Here is a 6,000-nt window from a genome sequence, read left to right on the forward strand (position 1 = left end):
TATTTACAGTAAGGTGCTCTTCTTCCAATTATAAACCAATTATTTCGGGGGAATACACAAGAATAATTCATGAAAAACAGCCTATAGACATTTTTCTCGGCTACAGTAGGTTATAATGCGATACAAATTATAGTGAATTATGCCAAATAGGCCTAAAAAAATGAAAGCCGTCACATGTAAGTGTTAAGATACAAATGCATCAAAATAAAAGTACGCAAAAATTATTTTAAACTTATCTCATAACGCTGTAACATATTGCAGAAATCTTATCCATCGGCATTTTTACCATACCCATCATAATAGTATTATATTAATACATTTATAGACCCCAGAAAGTAGTTTTAAGTAGTCATTATTCCCTGCTATTACATCATAATAATATAAATATAAATGCCAAATGCACAGTGCACTGACCACAGCTTAAATCCTATAATTCTAAGTTCGAAAGCCATTCATGAGCCAAGTTGAACCTAACTATTCTGTACCTTATATGATAATAAAAGTAAATCGATGTGCAGATTCCAGATGATCCATTACTCGATATTAACAAACGTAGGCATAATAATTCTTATGTCAGAACAGTTATTTAAAGGCCTATTTTTTAAAATATTTATAATGAGGGACGTGATTTCTAAGACATGTCAGAAGTTGTCTAAAACGAGTTACAATTGATATTTTAGGCAACTGACACACGTTGAAGATTATTATTCAACAAAATGTGCAATACAACATTTACTGAATGTTAAAGTCAAAATACTATATTGACAGATGGCCCAATCTGATTTTGTTTATGTTGTAATTACAGGTCATTTTCTTTCTTTATAGGGTACAACTAAGGCCATATTTGTTACAAAATCCACAAGCAAATAGTACTTTTTTTTTTAACATGCATTTATTAAAATGTTGTCATTCAGCAAAGCTTGAAATGCTTTAATGTTAAGATAGCTGGTGGGACAATCACCTAATCCAATAGTAAGTACATTTTACTCAATGAAGTAGTTGTCAGCAAAGTAAGAAAAATAAAAGGTTCTGGGACAATTTCCGTTAGCAGAGGACATGGTTTATTCGTCTAGCGTAGCCTATATGTTAAGTCAAATTAATATTCAGATAATTTTGGGCAAATACATTCTTATTTTATCTTGTGAAAAAATTCTCACATCCAGTGTTTATCTTTAAGCTTTGTCATACACAGATTTGAGAAAACTACTGGATTCATATCGTGAAATGACACGACTCAGTGTTACCAAATACTTTTATATAGTTTACGTAATCATTATAATGCGGTAAATACAATATTTACACGGACTAGCTAAATATATGTCAATATAAGCGAAGTTCTGTTAAAACCCCGGGTTCTCGGCGCGGGGCCTGAAATCAAAACCAATGGGGAGCTGTCAGCAACACCGTGGCGCGCGCAGATGCGGTCTGTGTTGAGCCAGCGGTCTGACCAGACCAGACAGCCTAGCCAGCAGCAAGACCACCGCCATGCGTAACAATGTCCAGCCATTCTACTGTCTGTGAAGTCATTAAGGAAATGCTTAGCTTCATCTGGTCATGGCTTGGCCATGTTTTCATCATGTGACTTAACAGCGTCTGCAAAATTAAGTTTAAAACGAATGCATATTATCTATATTATATATCTATATATATCTTATCTATAAACGATCACCATACCATTTCCAAATAACAACGGGTGTAATGCAGAATATGTTGAAAATATTTCCAAACCTTCTCCTTTTTTCAATCTCTAACCTGAAATATGTGCTTTATCCAGTGGTTATGGTGTGATGTGAAACAAAAATGGTTTTGCGGTCAAACCTATGAACCACAGGGCGGCCTGGCACTCACGAAACGTTTCTGTGTTCTCCGGACCGTAACGTGATGTGGCACTAAAGGATGAAATAAAAAGGAAATTGGAAAATAAGAGTCAACAGGGGTGGTTCTGAATCGCTCTTTTGACTGACAGTTCTGTAATACATTGCCTCGGACTCACAGTGTCACAAAGTAGAAGTCTTAAATATTTTGTTAACGGGCTGCTAAAACTATAGACTATGTAAGCTACATGTTAAATCATTTATTGGCACAATGGAATCCCAGTAAATATATAGGCCTACTAGTTCATTTCAGTGAAACCTCAGCCGCTAGCCATTTCCACATCTGTTGTAGCCTATTTTCTAATGTTACCAGTCTTATTAAATGGACGGAATAGGCAAGCTTGCGCCAGGTATTTCTCGCAGAGCGATTTCTCTGGTGGCATGGATCCTTTCCAGGACCTTTCCAGTTAACACTAAGAAAATGTTTCTATCAATCAAAACTGTGGTAGTAGGCTATATCAAGTCACTCAAACTATTATACATTTCAAATCGAATAAGAATGGAATTAGGTTAACGTTTTCTTTAACCAATACTTCCCCCTATGTTATTAGACCTTTAATTATAGCCTTCTGTTTTTTGTTTTAGTTTTTTTTTTGCTAAAAGAAAAAGCTTCAGCATTAAGAATAAACAACTTGACAGCAAATAATAAATTAATATGATTACAAAGGTGTATGCCTACCTTACACAATTTCCTACGTCTTTCCAAATTATAGGCTGGTCCAATAAAACAGCCTGATCAACAATTATACTCACTAGCCTAAATATATGATGAGAATTGGGACAGAAAATGTGCTTTATGTAACATTTTAAATAAATATACCCTAATCTTAACTCGCAAAATTATGCAACTCTGAACATTTTAAAAACTATAATCTACTTCACAAATAAACATTTTTTAAAGACAGAATGGATAACTTTTCAAATAAAATTGTTCTGGGGAAACGTATTCTCGGTGTATACTGTACAAATATGACATCTTGGTTGGCAAAATTGGACACTTTTCATTATTGATAAAAATACGTATTTAGGTCATTTTAATTTGAAACTTCACCATACTTTATTATAATTATTACAGTGTGAATATCAGCTCAGCATTCTCAACACTTCACTCTAGTGGACATTTCGCAGAATGGAACTAAAGACCTCTCACCTCTCAACAATTTATTTAACTATTCTGTGAGCAGTTTGACAATAGGACAGGGCTCTTATACTCAGGTCCTGCAGGGCCTAACATTTCAGTTTTGTAGTTTTTACCTGGTAAGTAATCACGTGATTGATGATGGAACAAAAAATATACACTCATTTTAATTCACAGTTACAAACCATTGCAAAATATGTTGTTTTGAAACCACTAAGTTTCATTCTTAGTTTTATATATAATGATCATAACAAATGTACTCCAAATGCTGTGTCCTTGTAATTTACACATGGTTTACACATTCACAATGATGACACCATAACAACTGACATGGATGTAGCACAAAATTCTGGGCCCTGTACATAGGCGGTCTCCAAGGGGCCACTCCCCACTTTATTCAAGATTCAAACATTTTTGAGGGCCCCTCTACACATTAGGGCCCTATATACTTAGTACCCCTTTTCCCCCCAGTCCAACGCCCCTGACAACTGAACCACTGTTTACTATCACTTATTCCTCACTAGCACTGTTTTCTAGAGTGCCATTTCCATAACACTCACCTTAGATTAAGTATCCCTTGCTGAATAAAGTAGCTATCAGCAAAGTCAGTGCTATAAAAATATAAAAATTACAAAAGAAATCAATTGCAATTACAATTAAAATGCATATTATATCACGGATCACAACTTTGGTTTTAAAGTAAAATGCTAGTACTACGTACAGTATACATTAATATACTACATACAGATTTGACTTATGCTAATTACTTTATACTTCACTTCATGAGCAAAATAATAGATGATTTAAAACAGCAGCAGGTTTCATTTTCTGACATTATATAATATTTCATTGAAAAATCTGTGAAATCAAATACAAGGCCTTCCACATTATAGTGATATTTTATGTGAAATTACCATATATAATTGCCTAAAACAACACAAAAACTTTAAAAAATGTTACATTCAATTAATTTAAAAGCGTAATATAGATACCTATTTCATCTCATGAACAGTGTCATAAAGGGACACCATCCATTTGATCTTCAATTAAGCTACATTGCAGTTGCAGTCATAGGCCTATAAGCTAACTAGCGCACAACCTTCTCGTCTTCCTCAGTATACAATATACAAATATCAAACAGATATACCATTCTTTCAAGATCATATTTTGATTGCACTCAGTCCAGCCACTGATTGCACTCAAATTAGATTATATTTTCCACATACTGACATCCATAAGAATTAAAAGGCATGGTATGCGTATTTTCCCTTTTAGATACCCAAATCCAAAATGTGCACATTCTGGACTATAAGATGTTGGAAGGAACGTTACCTTTCACATCCGCAAGCTTCGTCCAGTCTATTCCAAAATAATGCCTTTACTTAAATTCACAATATTCTCAGAACGAATATTTCAAACGTAGGGGTGTAATGAAATAGATATGAATACATAAAATGAGCGTGTTTAAACCCCCCTCTACGGAAATACCAAAAACAAAATGAACGTTTCACCTTCAACGAGAGATACTGTCCCTTCAAAATGAAAAGGTGAGCTAAGATATTTTCAAACGTAAGCAGATATGAAGCGTTGTAGGCTCGGTGAGTGTTGAGCGTCTGTAGTTGTCAAATACAGCATTCACATTGTGATAAGCTATACCCTGGGCTAACGACCTGTGTTTTCCTGTAAATGGGGTGGTGAATTTTAATTGTCAGTGGCTTGATCAACTCTTCGTTAGGGGATTCGCTACTAGTAACTAAGGAAATATTAAATAAGGCTTAACCTGAGAAAAGACCTGCAGCTTGAACACCTAGCATTTTCTAGAAATTCCCTTGAGCGTTCCAAGGTCAATGCAGTTAAAAATCAGGCGGCTGCGTCATCCAGTTTCAAGGCCAAGTTGAATCAGAGGGGAATGGCGAGGATAGCAGAGAAATAATTATTTTATTGACTCAGCAAAATGTTTTTGGTTGTTGTTGATGCCAGGGGTAGTTAATAATGGAATCGTCCAGTCTCGTTCAAATCGAAAATAGTAAGACATCAGCCAAGCCGACAGACAGGAGGTGGGAGGTGTTCGGGGGCGGTTGCATTGGACTGCGCAGACTCCATGGTCAAGTTCAAGTTGGGCCGGCTAGTAAAACCCAGAGGGCGCATTCTGTAACGTCTGCTGAGGGGGCCGTTTCCCTTTTCGATGCCTGGTGTATTATAGACGAGCCAAGACTAGGGAAAAACCACAACACGTTTTCTTCTCGATTCTTCCAATTTATTTATACCCACAAAAAATGGTGAACATACATTTGTGCGTCAACCCGTAACAAACAAAACTAGAAAATATACTCTGAGTATTAGTAAAAAGGACTATATCCATAATGACCAAACCATCCTAACCCCGCCGGTGTTTCTGTCCAGTCCCATATCTAAAACACACACAATAAAGTGCCACTTGGCCTACTGTAAACGAACAAGGTCATCTTTGAATTGCGCAAAATAGCGTCGTAAGCTTATCTGCGGACAGATCATGTGATAAACGTGTCTTCACTGTGTCGTTGCATAACACAGGGGTTTCTATCGTGCATCGTTATATGTAGGCTTAAACCATAACAGCCTAGCGAAACACTTACATTCAAATATAGGCATTTTCATTAAGTACACAAGGAATCAATTTAAGCATATGTATTTCCGACCGTTTATTTTTCTGTATGCCAATTCGACCAACCACAAATGCATAGCAATACGTCTTGCAGCAGCGAAATGTACACAAAATGGAAACGTGATGTAGTGTAGACGAAGTATTACACATTATAAAAACATGAATATTAAGAAATGTATGTATGTGCAACAACAATTTCTGTAAATCGGAGTTACTACTTCAGTAATCGGATTTATTACTTCATTCAAAACTAAAGGTACAATTAAACAAACATTTGTACGGTGATGTCATTCCAAAACGCCAAACTATTTTGCAACATTCAGAGATATCCAGTGATATAATTG

The sequence above is a fragment of the Esox lucius genome, chromosome 10 (assembly GCF_011004845.1).
Source record: "Esox lucius isolate fEsoLuc1 chromosome 10, fEsoLuc1.pri, whole genome shotgun sequence".
Taxonomy (NCBI): Eukaryota; Metazoa; Chordata; class Actinopteri; order Esociformes; family Esocidae; genus Esox; species Esox lucius.